At 46.0% G+C, this 17,508-nt stretch overlaps 1 protein-coding gene across 1 annotated transcript in view; it reads right to left on the reverse strand.

Moving 5' to 3' along the window:
- The window catches only part of LOC115161786 (A-kinase anchor protein 6), a 238,109-nt gene extending 223,519 nt beyond the window's left edge, over positions 1–14,590 (reverse strand). The window contains exon 1 of the mRNA XM_029712567.1: positions 14,362–14,590. The gene's annotated coding sequence lies outside the window, so the exon portion shown is untranslated. The remainder of the gene's footprint in view (positions 1–14,361) is intronic.
- Between the last annotated feature and the right edge of the window lie 2,918 nt (positions 14,591–17,508).

Here is a 17,508-nt window from a genome sequence, read left to right on the forward strand (position 1 = left end):
TGGCATGATCCTGGACAACACCCTGTCGTTCTCCACTAACATCAAGGCGGTGACCCGATCCTGTAGGTTCATGCTCTACAACATTCGCAGAGTACGACCCTGCCTCACACAGGAAGCGGCGCAGGTCCTAATCCAGGCACTTGTCATCTCCCGTCTGGATTACTGCAACTCGCTGTTGGCTGGGCTCCCTGCCTGTGCCATCAAACCCCTACAACTCATCCAGAACGCCGCAGCCCGTCTGGTGTTCAACCTTCCCAAGTTCTCTCACGTCACCCCGCTCCTCCGCTCTCTCCACTGGCTTCCAGTTGAAGCTCGCATCCGCTACAAGACCATGGTGCTTGCCTACGGAGCTGTGAGGGGAACGGCCCCTCCGTACCTTCAGGCTCTGATCAGGCCCTACACCCAAACAAGGGCACTGCGTTCATCCACCTCTGGCCTGCTCGCCTCCCTACCTCTGAGGAAGCACAGTTCCCGCTCAGCCCAGTCAAAACTGTTCGCCGCTCTGGCACCCCAATGGTGGAACAATCTCCCTCACGATGCCAGGACAGCGGAGTCAATCACCACCTTCCAGAGACACCTGAAACCCCACCTCTTTAAGGAATACCTGGGATAGGATAAAGTAATCCTTCTAACCCCCCCCCCCCTTTAAAGGATTTAGATGCACTATTGTAAAGTGTTTGTTCTACTGGATATTATAGGTGTATGCACCAATTTGTAAGTCGCTCTGGATAAGAGCGTCTGCTAAATGACTTAAATGTAAATGTAAATGTAAAATGCGTCTCACAGGCCCGTCATGTTCACAGTTCGTAGAGACATAGTGGAATCAGCCGAGGGGAGAAACAAGGTGCGAACAGTATACTGTAGTGTTGGGTAGGGCAAGCCAATCATCACAAATCATTATCCTTGTTACAGAGAAGGGAGTGAGGAGACTACAGGTACTGAATGACAATGATGACCACATATCTTTAATCCATATCAGCAATCCAGGCTGTATCACATCCGGACGTAATTGGGAGTCCAATAGGGCGGCGCACAATTGGCCCAGCGTCGTCCAGGATTGGCCGGGGTAGGCCGTCATTGTAAATAAGAGTTTGTTCTTAACTGACTTACCTAGTAAATAAAGATGAAATAAATATACATTTAAAAATAGCATTGTAAGACAGTCATTGCCCAGTTTCAGTGATGATGAATATCTACAGAGAATATCTACACAGTCAAGCATCTAATTTCAGTCTCTCTCTCAAACAGCCTTTTCCAAACTCTGCCAAGGCTATATCATATGACAACACAGTCATAACATATTCATCTATTATATTTGTATTTATTTAGCCAGGATAGTTGACTCAGTAACACCTGTCACTGTTTTCCTACACCAAAGCACCATGGTGGGAGTTGAATCACCCATGTCTCTGACTTCAATATCAGCAGAGTGCTTTACAGTAAAACCTGTAACATTGACATTAACCATATTTAAAATCTATTTCCAGCCCAGCCATGATTCACAATAGCCTGGCTATAGCATCATTTTGGTTAAGTGATTTGGGGCTGCTTCCCAGAGCACTACCCTGAGATGTATGGATAAGATGTATGGATAAGGCAAGCCTTATTCTAAAATGGATTAAATAAAGAAAATCCTCATCAATCTACAGTCGTGGCCAAAAGTTTTGAGAATGACACAAATATTAATTTTCACATTGTTTGCTGCTTCAGTGTCTTTAGATATTTTTGTCAGATGTTACTATGGCATACTGAAGTATAATTACAAGCATTTCGTAAGTGTCAAAGGCTTTTATTGACAATTACATAAAGTTGATGCAAAGAGTCAATATTTGCAGTGCTGGCCCTTCTTTTTCAAGACCTCTGCAATCCGCCCTGGCATGCTGTCAATTAACTTCTGGTTCACGTCCTGACTGATGGCAGCCCATTCTTGCATAATCAACGCTTGGAGTTTGTCAGAATTTGTGGGGGTTTGTTTGTCCACCCGCCTCTTGAGGATTGACCACAAGTTCTCAATGGGATTAAGGTCTGGGGAGTTTCCTGGCCATAGACCCAAAGTATCAATGTTTTGTTCCCCGAGCCACTTCGTTATCACTTTTGCCTTATGGCAAGGAGCTCCATCATGCTGGAAACGGCATTGTTCGTCACCAAACTGTTCCTGGATGGTTGGGAGAAGTTGCTCTCGAAGGATATGTTGGAACCATTGTTTATCCATGGCTGTGTTCTTAGGCAAAATTGTGAGTGAGCCCACTCCCTTGGCTGAGAAGCAACCCCACACATGAATGGTCTCAGGATGCTTTACTGTTGGCATGACACAGATGGTAGCGCTCACCTTGTCTTCTCCGGTCAAGCTTTTTTCCGGATGCCCCAAACAATCTGAAAGGGGATTCATCAGAGAAAATGACTTTACCCCAGTCCAATCCCTGTGCCTTTTGCAGAATATCAGTCTGTCCCTGTTATTTTTTTCCTGGAGAGAAGTAGCTTCTCAGCTGCCCTTCTTGACACCAGGCCATCCTCCAAAAGTCTTCGTCTCACTGTGCGTGCAGATGCACTCACACCTGCCTGCTGCCATTCCTGAGCAAGCTCTGTACTGGTGGTGCCCCGATCCCGCAGCTGAATCAACTTTAGGAGACGGTCCTGGTGCTTGCTGGACTTTCTTGAGTGCCCTGAAGCCTTCTTCACAACAATTGAACCGCTCTCCTTGAAGTTCTTGATGGTTGATTTAGGTGCAATCTTACTGGTAGCAATATCCTTGCCTGTGAAGCTCTTTTTGTGCAAAGCAATAATGACGACGTGTTTCCTTGCAGGTAACCATGTTTGACAGAGGAAGAACAATGATTCCAAGCACCACCCTCCTTTTGAAGCTCCCAGTCTGTTATTCGAACTCAATCAGCATGACAGAGGGATCTCCAGCCTTGTCAACACTCACACCTGTGTTAACGAGAAAAATCACCGACATGATGTCAGCTGGTCCTTTTGTGGGAGGGCTGAAATGCAGTGGAAAGGTTTTTTGGGGATTCAGTTCATTTGCATGGCAAAGAGGGACTTTGCAATTAATTGCAATACATCTGATCACTCTTCATAACATTCTGGAGTATATGCAAATTGCCGTCATACAAACTGAGGCAGCAGACTTTGTGAAAATTAATATTTGTGTCATTCAAAACTTTTGGCCACGACTGTACACACAACACCCCATAATGACAAAGCGAATACAGGTTTTTAGAAATGTTTGTTGTGAGCCTTGAAATTGAGCTCAGGTGCATCCTGTTTCTATTGATCATCCTTGAGATGTTTATACAACTTGACCTGTGGTAAATTCAATTGATTGGACATGATTTGGAAAGGCACACACCTGTCTATATAAGGTCCCTCAGTTGACAGCGCATATCAGAGCAAAAACCAAGCCATGAGGTCAAAGGAATTGTCCATTGAGCTCTGAGACAGGATTGTGTCGAGGCACAGATCTGGGGAAGGGTACCAAAACATGTCTGCAGCAGGTCCCCAAAAAACACAGTGGCCTCCATAATTCTTAAATTGAAGCAGTTTGGATCCGCCAAGACTCTTCCTAGAGCTGGCCACCCGGCCAAACTGAGCAATCAGGGAGAAGGGCCTTGGTCAGGGGAAGTGACCAAGAACCCGATGGTCACACTGACAGAGCTCCTCTGTGGAGATGGGAGAACCTTGCAGAGGACAACCATCTCTGTAGCACTCCACCAATAAGGCCTTTTTGGTAGAGTGGCCAGACAGAAGCCACTCCTCAGTAAAAGTCACATGACAGCCCGCTTGGAGTTTGCCAAAAACCACCTAAAGGTGGTCATGAGAAACAAGATGAAACCAAGATTGAACTCTTTGGCTTGAATGCCAAGCGTCACATCTGGAGGAAACCTGGCACCATCCCTACAGTGAAGCATGGTGGTCGCAGCATCATGCTGTGTTTTTTTTTCAGTGCCAGGGACTGGGACACTCGTCCAGATCGAGGGAAAGATGAACGGAGTAAAGTACAGAGAGATCCTAGATGAAAACCAGGCTCCAGAGTGCTCAGGACCTCAGACTGGGGCGAAAGGTTCACCTTCCAACAGGACAACAACCCTAAGCACACAGGCAAGACAACGCAGGAGTGGCTTCGGGACAAGTCTCTGAATGTCCTTGAGTGGCTCAGCTAGAGCCCGGACTTGAACCCGATCAAACATCTCTGAAGAGACCGGAAAATAGCTGTGCAGCAACGCTCCCCATCCATCTTGAGAGGTTTGAGAGGATCTGCAGAGAAGAATGGGAGAAACTCCCCAAATACAGGTGTGCCAAGCTTGTAGCGTCATATCGCTACCAAAAGTGCTTCAACAAAGTACTGAATAAAGGGTCTGAATACTTTTTATTTTTATATACAGTACTGTGAAAAAGTTTTAGGCAGGTGTGAAAAAAAGATGTAAATAAAGATGCTTTCAAAAATAGTTGATAAATATAATCTATTGACATGTCTAACAAAATACAAAGTGAGTGAACAGAAGAAAAATCTACATCAAATCAATATTTGGTGTGACCACCCTTTTCCTTCAAAACAGCATCAATTCTTCTAGGTACACTTGTACACAGTTTTTGAAGGAACTCGGCAGGTAGGTTGGGCCAAACATCTTGGAAAACTAACCACAGATCTTCTGTAGATTTAAGCAGCCTCAGGTGCTTCGCTCTCTTCATGTAATCCCAGACAGACTCGATGATGTTGAGATCAGGGCTCTGTGGGGGCCATACCATCACTTCCAGGACTCCTTGTTCTTCTTCACGCTGAAGATAGTTCTTAATGACTTTCGCTGTATGTTTGGGGTCGTTGTCATGCTGCAGAATACATTTGGGGCCAATCAGATGCCTCCCCAATGGTATTGCATGATGGATAAGTATCTGCCTGTACTTCTCAGCATTGAGGAGATCATTAATTCTGGCCAAATCCCCAACTCCATTTGCAGAAATGCAGCCGCAAACTTGCAAGGAACCTCCACCATGATTCACTGTTGCCTGCAGACACTCATTTGTGTACCACTCTCCAGCCCTTCAGCGAACAAACTGCCTTTTGCTACAGCAAAATATTTCCCCCAAAAGTTCTGCACCCCAGTTCCTGGGTTTCGTGCATAGTTGAGTCGCTTGGCCTTGTTTCCATGTCGAAGGTATGGCTTTTTGGCCACAGTCTGAAACTTTGCACACACACTGCTGCCATATGGTGCCCAAAATCTAAATTACAGCTAGACTCCTATCTGAATGTATGGCCTTTCTCTTGCATTTCAAAGATGAATTTTTATTTATTTTTGTTTGTATTATCTTTTACCAGATCTAATGTGTTATATTCTCCTACATTAATTTCACATTTCCATAAACTTCTAAGTGTTTCCTTTCAAAAGGCATCAAGAATATTAATATCCTTGCTTCAGGTCCTGAGCTACAGGCAGTTAGATTTGCGTTTGTCATTTTAGGCAGAAATTGGAGAGAAAAAAAGGGTTTGATCATGGGTTACCTCAGTAGTTGGATGAGCAAAAAGGTCCCTTCTGCTCCTTGACTGAATTCATTCTAAATGTATAGTCTGTTGTTGCTATCCTTGTGAGGCAATCCGGGTGTGCATTGGTCAGTCTGTTTCTCTGTTTTTGTTTCACAATGTTCATTGTTGAAAATGTTGCTTCACATGAATAAGTGCTGACAAAAAATGATGTCACCTTTTGCACACACTGCTTCAGAAATGGGTAACACCTGATCTTAGTTCACCTTGCAATGTGTCATTTGCCTGCAGCTCCACTATCTCACTCTCTAGTCCAGCACGGTCAGGACAGAGGGCTGTGATGACTTGGGTCAGAGATGAAACTGGCACATGAAAGAGGTTCTCAATGAAGTTGAAAAACTGCTTGTACTCCATGATACCATTGAATCTTGACTGAAACTTCAACTCTTCCAACACACGCACAAATACATCAGAGCTAAATGTTGCAGTATGTCTGGGTTGGATGTGGTGACTGCTCTGAGTTTTGGGAAATGAACAAACTGTCTGTCAGGTATGAACAGTGTGGTGACTTTTTGAAATGCTGTGACCAGACGCAGCATTTTACACTGAATTTTAGCTTTCCCTTAGAGCTGTAGATTCACCGTGTTCAGGTGATGTCAATTAAAAAAAGCCAGCTATAATTTCCATTGTGGATCATCCAGCTCCGGCTCCTCTCTCCCCTTGCTTGCAGAAATTCACGGATTTGACGACTTGCTGCATCACATTCTAAGTCACAGTCTGTTTAGCTTCCTGATGAATGATACAATGAAACGTGACACATTTGGGAATATCCTCTCTTTCTCATCAGGCCTATGAGTCCCTTCTCCTTCCCTCGCATGTTTGGGGTGCTGTCAGTGCACACAGATGCCAGATTTGACCGTGTCACGCCCTGGCCATAGAGAGGTTTTTTATTCTCTATTTTGGGTAGGCCAGTGTGTGACTAGGGTGGGCATTCTATGTTCCTTTTTGTATGTTCTTTATTTTCTATGTTTTGGCTGGGTATGGTTCTCAATCAGGGACAGCTGTCTATCGTTGTCTCTGATTGGGAACCATACTTAGGTAGCCCTTTTCCCTCCTTGTGTTGTGGGAAGTTGACTTTGTTTATGGCACATAGCCTTTAGCTTCACGGTTTGTTGGGTAGTGTTTATTGTTTTGTTCGGTGTCTTTTGTAATAAAAATAATATGTACGCTCACCACGCTGCACCTTGGTCCTCTCCTTTCAACTGACGTGACAGAACTTCCCACCACCAACGGCGTGGTAAAAAGGAGTCATGGACATTGGAGGAGATCCTAGATGGTAAGGGTCCATGGAGCCAGGCTGGGGAGTACCAGCGCCTGAAGGAGGAGCTGGAGGAAGCTAAGAGGGAACGACGGAGGTATGAGGCATTATATCCTCCATTTCAGGAGGTGAAGAGGCAGCCCCCAAAATGTTTTGGCGGAGTCAGACGATAGACCTGAGCCAACTCCCCGTGCTTACCGGAAGCAGCGTGGGACTGGTCAGGCACCGTGTTATGCGGTGAAGCGCACGGTGTCTCCAGTACGCGCTCATAGCCTGGAGCGCTATATGCCAGCCCCCCGCAAGTGCCATGCGAGAGTGGGCATCCAGCCAGGGCGGATTGTGCCAGCTCAGCGCGTCTGGTCTCCAGTGCGACGTTTCGGCCCAGGGTATCCTGCGCTGGCTCTGCGTACTGTGTCTCCGGGGCGCTGGGAGGGCTCAGTTTGTCCTATGCCTGCGCTCTGCCCGTGCCGGGCGGAAGTGGGCATTGAGCCTGGAAGAGTGGTGTCAAGCCTACGCACCAGATCTCCAGTGCTCCCCCACAACCCGGTCTATCCTGTGCCTCCTCCACGGACCAGGCCTCCAGTAGGTCTCCCCAGCCTAGGGAGTCCTGTGCCTGCTCCCAGAGCCAGGCCTCCTGCATGTCTCCCCAGCCTGGTGAGTCCTGTTCCTGCTCCTCGCACTAGCCCTGTGGTGCGTGTTACTAGTCTGGCGCCTCCAAAGCCAGTCCCACGCATCAGGCCTCCAGTGCACCTGCCCAGGCCAGTACGTCCTGTTCCTGCTCCTCGCACTAGCCCTGTGGTGCGTGTTACTAGTCTGGCGCCTCCAAAGCCAGCCCCACGCATCAGGCCTCCAGTGCGCATTCCCCATCCAGAGCTTCCGGCGACAGTCCCCCGTCCAGAGTTTCCGGCGACAGTTCCCCGTCCAGAGTTTCCGGCGACAGTTCCCCGTCCAGAGCTTCCGGCGACAGTTCCCCGTCCGGAGCTTCCGACAACAGTTTACAGTCCGGAGCCGACAGAGACGGCCTACAGTCCAGAGCCGACAGAGACAGCCTCCAGTCCGGAGCCGCCAGAGTCGCCCTCCAGTCCGGAGCCGCCAGAGTCGCCCTCCAGTCCGGAGCCGCCAGAGTCGCCCTCCAGTCCGGAGCCGCCAGAGTCGCCCTCCAGTCCGGAGCCGCCAGAGTCGCCCTCCAGTCCGGAGCCGCCAGAGTCGCCCTCCAGTCCGGAGCCGCCAGAGTCGCCCTCCAGTCCGGAGCCGCCAGAGTCGCCGCCCAGTCCGGAGCCGCCAGAGTCGCCGCCCAGTCCGGAGCCGCCAGAGTCGCCGCCCAGTCCGGAGCCGCCAGAGTCGCCGCCCAGTCCGGAGCCGCCAGAGTCGGTGCCCGGTCCTGGGTCGGTGGCGAGGGTCCCCGCTCCAGAGGCGCCACCTAAGTGGCCCGTGCCAGAGGTGGAGCAGGGTCTGCGTCCCTCACCGGAGCCGCCACCACGGAGAAAAGCCCACCCAGACCCTCCCCTATAGGTTCAGGTTTTGCGGCCGGAGTCCACACCTTTGGGGGGGTACTGTCACACCCTGGCCATAGAGAGGTTTTTTATTCTCTATTTTGGGTAGGCCAGGGTGTGAATTCTATGTTCCTTTTTCTATGTTCTTTATTTTCTATGTTTTGGCCGGGTATGGATCTCAATCAGGGACAGCTGTCTATCGTCTCTGATTGGGAACCATACTTAGGTAGCCCTTTTCCCTCCTTGTGTGGTGGGAAGTTGACTTTGTTTATGGCACATAGCCTTTAGCTTCACGGTTTGTTGGGTAATGTTTATTGTTTTGTTCGGCGTCTTTTCTAATAAAAATAATATGTACGCTCACCACGCTGCACCTTGGTCCTCTCCTTTCAACCGACGTGACAGACCAGTCAATATTATTATCAGCAAAAAAAGTAACAAGAGCTTTCAGAATATCCTCTCCTCTTGTTTGTCCCTGAAGGGGCAGTAAGCATAAGTTCCTCTCTGAACGACTCGTTTTGAGGGAAGTGGACCCAAACACATAATTGGGCAATGTCACTTACATCAGTGCTTTCGTCAAGCACAATACTAAAAACAAGGCACCACGGATATGTCAGTAATCAGTTGCTAACCGATGTCCTCGCTGATGTCTTCTATGTGTCTTGTTATGATCAAGTCTGAGAGTTGCAGTCCCTTAATTTGCTTTAAAAGAGCTTCCGTGTTTGTAAAATCAGCTTACAATATTTTGGCTGAGGCCAAAAAACATTCTTTGACAATCTCTACGTCTGTGATGGGCTTCTTGTTTCTCGCGAGTATCCATGCAATCTCATATGTTGCCTCTGTTGTTTTCTATGCAACACTGCTAGATCTGTCCATCATTTGTTGTTGTCCTTCGAGCTGTCTTGAGTTGCGATATTTTGTTGTTTCTGAGGTTGCTTTGAGGTGGATATGTTTTGTCAAAGTGGACATGGTGTGACTGGAAATGTTGCTCTAAATTTGCTCGTTTAAAACAATTGACTGTCTTCTGGCAAATTAGACAAAGTGAGCTAGTCCCATCATGCAGTACAAAAAAATACTTGTCTGTCCATTTCTCTTGGAACTATCTGTGTTCTTCTTGAATCGACTGTATCCTTCTCTTAGCCACCGGAGCCACGTTAGCTAGCTGCATTTCCCTGGCGCCATCTTCCTGATTTTCCTGGTTCTCCAGTGGTTGTTAGTTCATACTGTAGCTGTCACATTGTTCTGCAGCTCTTCCCCCTCATTTTCATTGTCAATAGATTTAAGTTGCTTTTTCACAATAAATCGATCCATGTCGACCAGACTGCAAAATTAGCTAGTAGCAAACTGATATGTGTCAGTCGCTGTAGCTGAGCAGTTGCGTTCTATTTCAGCAAACGTTCTATTTCGGCCTTTCTGTTCAACAGCTGAACTATACTGCCATCTATCTGCCGTCCAGAGAACAATAGATATATTCAATGAAGTGATTCAGGCCTGCATTAAACACCTTGAATTGAAACTGTATCATTGTTGCCAGTGGTACTCATTGCGTGGCCTGCATGCGGCCTGTGGGCCACGCAATGAGTACCACTGGTGTAGGCCAACATTTAAACACAGAAGAATTTGTTCAATGTCAATTATTTAGTGTAAAACATTAGCAAGTTTGTGATTTTAGCTATTATTCTTCCATTCCATAAAACCAAACTTTCATTTTCCTTATAAGTCAATATAATTGGTTGTGCTGATGAAAAGTAATATATTGAAATGGGAAAGAAGGGTCATGAAAGCTAGTGATGGGAAAGGTCCTCTCTGTGACCTTCATCACACTCTAGTTCTGGCAGCAGCAGCAGTTCTGCCGGAAGCGGTGTTCTCCCCCACAATGGTTCAGGTTGAGTAGTTCCAGCTGTCTCTCTCTCTCTTTCTCCCCCTCTCCTCGTATCCTCTCTCTCACTCTCTCCCTCCCTACAGTGGGACAGATAGATCTCCTCTGATTAGGGCTGAGGTTATCATGGTCATAGTATAGCAAATTTCTCTGTGTGCACAGTGGTATCTAGTTACTGTTAAGACAATGATAGGTAGAGATGATACAATGGGCTAGCAAAGGAAGGCTTTAACCTTGACTGCGCTCTCTCTCTCCCTCTCTCTCTGACATCATTAACGCTTGTGAATGGATGCTTGCACGTCTTTTTATGTGGCACAACGTTGTTTTCTCTGGCTTGGCATTACAGAATGAGCCAGCCCGCTTTTAAAATGCATGTTTACATTTATTTTATCATAATACTGTATTTGGTTGAATAGCAACCTCATTTAGTAATATCCTCTCCTAACAAACTAAAATGTTGGAATGTTCTGTCGGGAGGTTAAAGTATAAGAGGGTTCTCAGGAACAACATTTGGTTCTGGATTGCCGAGATTAGTTTAGAATCAATGTGGATAATTGAAGTCATGCTACAGCAGCATTCAACTGAACAGTATAAACCCCTTCAGCCTCCCAGCAGGCCTCAGCTCAGCAGAGGGAGCCTGGCAGGCTGGGGAGAGGAGAGGGAAGGAGTAGAGGAGGAGGAGGAGGAGGGAGGGGCTCACTGTGACATGGCGTGGAAGTCAGACAGACACACACACACCTGCTATGTCTAGGTCGGACTCAATCAGAGGCATGCCTGCCTGTCTGCTTTGCGCAAGATCAGTCAGTCACTGTTCAATAATTCATTGGTAAGAGATAATGGTGGCCAGTCAGTCCTTTCCTGCTCTGACATGGGCCATTCTGATTGGATACCCATGCTCACTGTACTGTAAAGCTCTAAAAAATAAACAGTATAGCTGCTATTGGTATGTCCTGTACATACAGGGTAAATATGAATGTTGCATGTTTGAACATGTTTTAGTAAATACCAGGGTTGGGGTACATTCCTTTTTAATTCCAGTCAATTCAGGATGTACACTGAAATTCCAACTCTCTTCAATGCTCTTCAATGAGGACATTTGGAATTGCGTTTACTTTCTGAAATTGAAATGGAATTGACCCCAACCCTGGTAAATACTTACTTTACCAAACTATTGACCAGAACCAGACAAATCTGACTCAAATAGTAGATAGGCTATCTACTCACTTGAGACCCAATTTACATACTCATAATTTGTATTGTGTGTACATATGTTTTTATTACTCCTCTATACTCCTTCTGTTGTTTATGTATCCTGACAGAATGTCACCAGGCTCTCATTTCATTGCCCGAGGTCTTATCTTTACTGTATTCATCTCAATCAATAGTTTGTTAACCCCTGAACTCATCAATTAATCACCCCTGTCCTGTAGGCTAGTATCCAGCTGTTATTATGCTAATGTATCCTGACACACATCACGTGATTAACCTAACCTAGTCAAGCCAAACCAAGCCACACAGATGTAGGATCTTCATTTTATAACTCTTTTATTGCTGAGATCCTCTCCTCGTGTTCTCCTAAAAATCTCCATTAATTATAATGCATATAATAATTCACTCCAACAGGGTTGGACTGAAAACCTAAAGGAGGGTAGCTCTCCAGGAACAGGGTTGGACTGAAAACCTAAAGGAGGGTAGCTCTCCAGGAACAGGGTTGGACTGAAAGCCTAGAGGAGGGCAGCTCTCCAGGAACAGGGTTGGACTGAAAGCCTAGAGGAGGGCATCTCTCCAGGAACAGGGTTGGACTGAAAGCCTAGAGGAGGGCAGCTCTCCAGGAACAGGGTTGGACTGAAAACCTAGAGGAAGGTAGCTCTCCAGGAACAGGGTTGGAGTGAACCTAGAGAAGGGAGTAGCTTTCAAGGAATAGGGTTGGAGTGAACCTAGAGGAGGGAGTAGCTTTCCAGAAACAGGGTTGGAGTGTACCTAGAGAAGGGAGTAGCTTTCAAGGAATAGGGTTGGAGTGAACCTAGAGGAGGGAGTAGCTTTCCAGAAACAGGGTTGGAGTGAACCTAGAGGAGGGAGAAGCTTTCCAGAAACAGGGTTGGAGTGAACCTAGAGGAGGGAGTAGCTTTCCAGAAACAGGGTTGGAGTGAACCTAGAGGGAGTAGCTTTCCAGAAACAGGGTTGGAGTGAACCTAGAGGGAGTAGCTTTCCAGAAACAGGGTTGGAGTGAACCTAGAGGGAGTAGCTTTCCAGGAACAGGGTTGGAGTGAACCTAGAGGAGGGAGAAGCTTTCCAGAAACAGGGTTGGAGTGAACCTAGAGGAGGGAGTAGCTTTCCAGAAACAGGGTTGGAGTGAACCAAGAGGAGGGAGTAGCTTTCCAGAAACAGGGTTGGAGTGAACCTAGAGGAGGGAGTAGCTTTCCAGGAACAGGGTTGGAGTGAACCTAGAGAAGGGAGTAGCTTTCCAGGAACAGGGTTGGAGTGAACCTAGAAGAAGGAGAAGCTTTCCAGGAACAGGGTTGGAGTGAACCTAGAGGAGGGTAGCTCTCCGGGAACAGGGTTGTAGAGCACTGCTCTATACAGTGCGAAAGGAAAAACAACAAATGTGTTACTCATGTATTGCAGAGGGATACAATAAAAACATGTTCTCAGTACAGGCACATTTAGTATTGAAAACAAACTACCCTTATAACTGATAAATAGCATGCAGCTATTGCATGACAGGGCAAAATGTGTAAAATATATTTTATTCAGTTGTATGAGGTCATTATGAAACAAATCATGAAACGGCTACTACCATCACCAATAAGGGTACTTGGGTAAACAACAGACATATCATACAAGGATTCAAGGCAAGTGCTGCGTTTATGAGATAAATAGGGCCAACCTCAACCAATCTGCTCAATGAACTCCATTCCAAACAAGTGTTTCTTTCCTGTGAGATCTAAAGCAACAATAATAACAGAAAGCTTCAAAGAGGATTCTGGGGCTGAGAGCGAGAGAGAGAATCCGCATCTCATCCTCCTCCTCACCTGAGACACCACCAACACACACACACACGCCTCCCCACTTAATTCCCATCCCGTCGTGATCAGGGGTGGGGAAAGAGGTGGGGTTTAGGACACAGGGGACGCGCTCCAGTAATGGTTCCTGAATCTGACACCACACCTCCAAAACACGTCATACCGTCCTGGACCAGGCTGTAACATAAGGAAACTCGAGAGACTGCAGCTAATACTGTAGGCACAACAGGTTAGCTAGGCTAATAATAACATACAGTACCAGGCCATAACATGGACATTGGATAACATATTACAAGGACTGCAGCACATGGCCAAGGCTCAACAGGCTAGCTAGGCTAATAATAACATAAAGGCCTAGCAAGGATACTGAGCCAAGACCCATACTAATCCCATGCTGTCATAATGAAAAGGACAGATTTTGTGGCTGTGCTGGATGTTGTTGGATGATGGATGATGGATGATGTTAAGGAGGTCCAGACTGCATCCCAAATGGCACCCTGTTCCTTATTTAGTGCAGTACTTCTGACACTGAGGGAGGCTAGCCAGGCCAAAGCAATGATGAAGAAGATATTAAGGTGTGCCCTCCCCACCTGCTCAGCATTTACTGGGAAGAAACATTCAGACAAACCTTTTTCTTCCCTTTCAGGGTGGGATTAAAAAGCAGCTATGTAGGAGGAGAGGAAAGGGTGGGATGAAAGTGTTGTGTGGCAGGGGGTATTAACTAACTAACACTCACTGGGCCTTTTGTTTCGTCATGCTCCTGCAAAAGGAAGGGAACTACCCGACACATCCTAGACCTAGAGAGATGGGTGGAGAACATGACAATCACATCCCATAAAAGGAGCAACAGCTAACGGTGGTAGCAGCATATAGCTACAGGCTATGGCTAGTAAAAAGAGGTAATGATCCAGCTATTGTCCATCCCAGCTGGGGGCTAGGGCTGGGGCGTTTGTGTATGCGGCAGGCAGACCCTTAGCTCTGCAGGCCGCCAGGCCCCTTTAGCAAAGCTGCCTCTCTCTCTCATTCTAATGGTGTTAGCATCAAACAGCCCATTAAATCAGCCTGCTTGAGAGGATTACACACATCCTCCCCACTGCCTGCTTGTAAAACACATAACTAACGCAACACAACAGTCAAACACTGAGAGCACAGAAAACCCAGCACCTACCTACCATATCCCTTTTCGCGTCCACATCATTTTCCTTTTACTGAGTGTTGACGGAGACTGTGCTGCAGCGCGACATGAAGCGATAGAAGGAGGTGCTTGATGTTACCCACTGCTGGGCTGTTAGCTCCTGCTTCCTCTCGACCAGCCCTGCATGGATGATAATGATGATGATGCGGCGCCTTTCAGGAGAACGGCCCTGCCCGTTGCCTTGGAAACTACAAAGTGATGGAGAGGTGGTGCTGCGTGGCGATTGGTCCCGCCCCCCCAATGAGGGGCTCCCTTGCTGGGACTGGGAGGGTCATGGCTGGAAGGGATCCATCTTTTCTCAGAATTGACCTTTCGTAGCAGGTTTAAGAGAATTTACGCAGCAGGTTAGGAGAATAAACGTGGCAGGTTAGGTAAGGAGCTAGGGTTACCTAAAATGCAAAAAATACAGAAAGAAGCTGGATTCCATCTAGACATGACCGGTGGGAGGTGCTGTTGCTGTAGATGAGAGAGCCAGGGCAGGCTGAGCAATGAAAAGAGTCTTGGATGTAGAGAAAGTGATCTCTGCTAAAAACAACAACCTATTAAATACTCTAATGGATCATTTATTTGAATAAATGCAGTGGTTAAAATCAGGACATGAACTAAAAGTATAAAACAAGGCAAAAAAGTTAAAAGTATAAAATCTAGCAAATTTACTCTTGCTTTCCACTCCAAACTGCCTCTCTTCCCAAACACATATACACCTGCATTCAATCAACTCAAATTGGTGGGAGGGGCTTAGCATACACAATTGAGTACCACAGTATTAGTCATAATACCCATAAAACCTAGCTGTAAAACACAAAAATGGTTCCAATAGTTTTTACGGCAATAATTTTTCCATAGGGGATTTTAGAACTTCTTCATATAAGGCCTGTGTTTCGCGTAGGCTTACCCTGGTGTGATGTTGATCATGCGCAAATCTCGCTTGGAAAAGCTAACTTTTATCAATATATTTGCCTGTAATTACCCCCCCCCCCCCCCCAAAAAAAGAAATACTAGTTAACTGTTAATGTGGCTATCAAAACTGCACATCCTGTCGCAAGTTTTGACATCATCGCTCAAGGCACAGTTTGGGGAAAACCTCCACATTTCTCCATACAAACTCATCGACAAGTAGTAAGTATATATTATAGCCTTTTTTGTTTTTCATGTAAATAATTGATATTGTGTGTATTCTTGTTTAGCGTTTTCAAATGACCTAGCTAGCTATCTTAGCATGTTTTAATTACCCCCCCAAAATTGTATTAGCCTGGCCTTTTGTAGCTAACTTAGGTCTCTGCGTCAATCAGAAGCAAGTATCGCTCTGTGCTATTGTAATGGAAATTATATGATTAAAGGTTTGACTAAATTATTTCACTCAGAAACCATATAACCTGTTGAAATGTATTAGGTAATTATAAGGCTATAATAATATGTTAAAAACTATAATCGAATACTGTGTGTGAGTAGATGGGCTAAGACTAAGACACTGTTACCACTTCAAAATGAGCAGGGCAGAGTTGATAAGACGACCTTGGGAAAGGAACAGGAGAAGAAGCCTCCCTAAGTTAGGGAGAGAAACAACGGCCTGGGAACGGCTTAGTTGGCAGGAGATTAGAAGACAGGTGGCAAGGTTGATAAGGAATGTATGTGTACTGTGGAAAAATACAGCCGCCTAAAGCGGGGTGGAGTTCTCTACTGATGTAAGTGTGTGTGTGTGTGTGTGTGTGTGTGTGTGTGTGTGTGTGTGTGTGTGTGTGTGTGTGTGTGTGTGTGTTAATATAAAAGGCTTTGTACATTGTAAGGATTTTCAGAGCTCTCATAAATAAAGGTTTTGACCCTTGTAGGCTGGGTATCTGTCTGCTTCATTCAACCAGAATCTTACACAGTCTGGGGGGGGGGGGGGCAGACTGAGTAGTTTCATTGAAGTTCGGTTTAAGAACATTGATAACTTAATTCTCGTAACAGCTATGGATTGTAACCAGTACCCCAAGAAGCACACGTGCATTTTATCATTTTCCAACCTCTGTAAGCGAGAGGCGTCGCTGGAGATGTGCGATAAGGTAAACCCTGTTTGCTAGCTGCTAACAAGCTATTTTGATTAGGTCAAAGATATGTGGTTAGCTAGATGCTTATGAAAATGTGCAAGATAACCACCGACTGTAGATGTGTACAGTGCACTTTACCTACCTTACAGCTAACATTGTACCGTATCTCACCGTGGTGTAGGCGGACTTTCCCGACGGGCGGTGGGTGATATGCTAGTGAATGTGTCTAAATATCCCTGCCCCGGTGGACATGTTCCATTCCTACATGTCAGTCTCTTTCAGATGATACCCCTATCACTGTTGGTCCTTCTCAGTGACCTCATGGCTGAGGGTTTTAACTTTCCTTTTGAAATAGAATCAGAAGTACAGTGGTATAGCTCATCGCAATACTTCACCTCTACGGGCAAATAGTACCCTAGACTGTCCTGATCATCTAGTTCAGCAACCAGATAATTCCTCCATCCCAGCAGAAATAGGATTTGAGATGTTTTTGTATTTATTAGGGATCCCCATTAACTGCTGCCTAAGGCACTTACATATCAAACAAAATATAAAACGGTACATCCTGTAACATTATTACTCCACTCCAAATCTACAGTACAAAATGTATAATACCACCATACAACAATATTACAATGTACGTGTGTGTAGAGTGCGTGTGCTAGCGCTTGTGTGCGTATGCGTGTGTCTGTACCTGTGTCTCTTCAGTCCCCGTTGTTCCATAAGGTGTATTTTTACCTGTTTTTTTAAATCTGATTATACTGCTTGCATCAGTTACGTGATGGGGAATAGAGTTCCATGTAATCATGGGTCTATGTAGTACTGTGCGCCTCCCATACTCTGTACTTGGGGATTGTGAAGAGACCTCTGGTGGCATGACTTGTGGGGTATGCATGGGTGTCCGAGCTGTGTGCTAATAGTTTAAACAAACAGCTCGGTACATTCAGCTTGTCAACACTTCTTATAAGTAGTGATGAAGTCAATTGCTCTTCTACTTTGAGCCATGAGAGATTGACGTGCATATTGTTAGGTTCTAGTTCTCAGAGTAAAAACTCTACGGACACTATGAAAGCTCAAACCAAGTTTGTTCTTCT

Source organism: Salmo trutta, chromosome 25 (genome assembly GCF_901001165.1).
Source record: "Salmo trutta chromosome 25, fSalTru1.1, whole genome shotgun sequence".
Lineage (NCBI taxonomy): Eukaryota > Metazoa > Chordata > Actinopteri > Salmoniformes > Salmonidae > Salmo > Salmo trutta.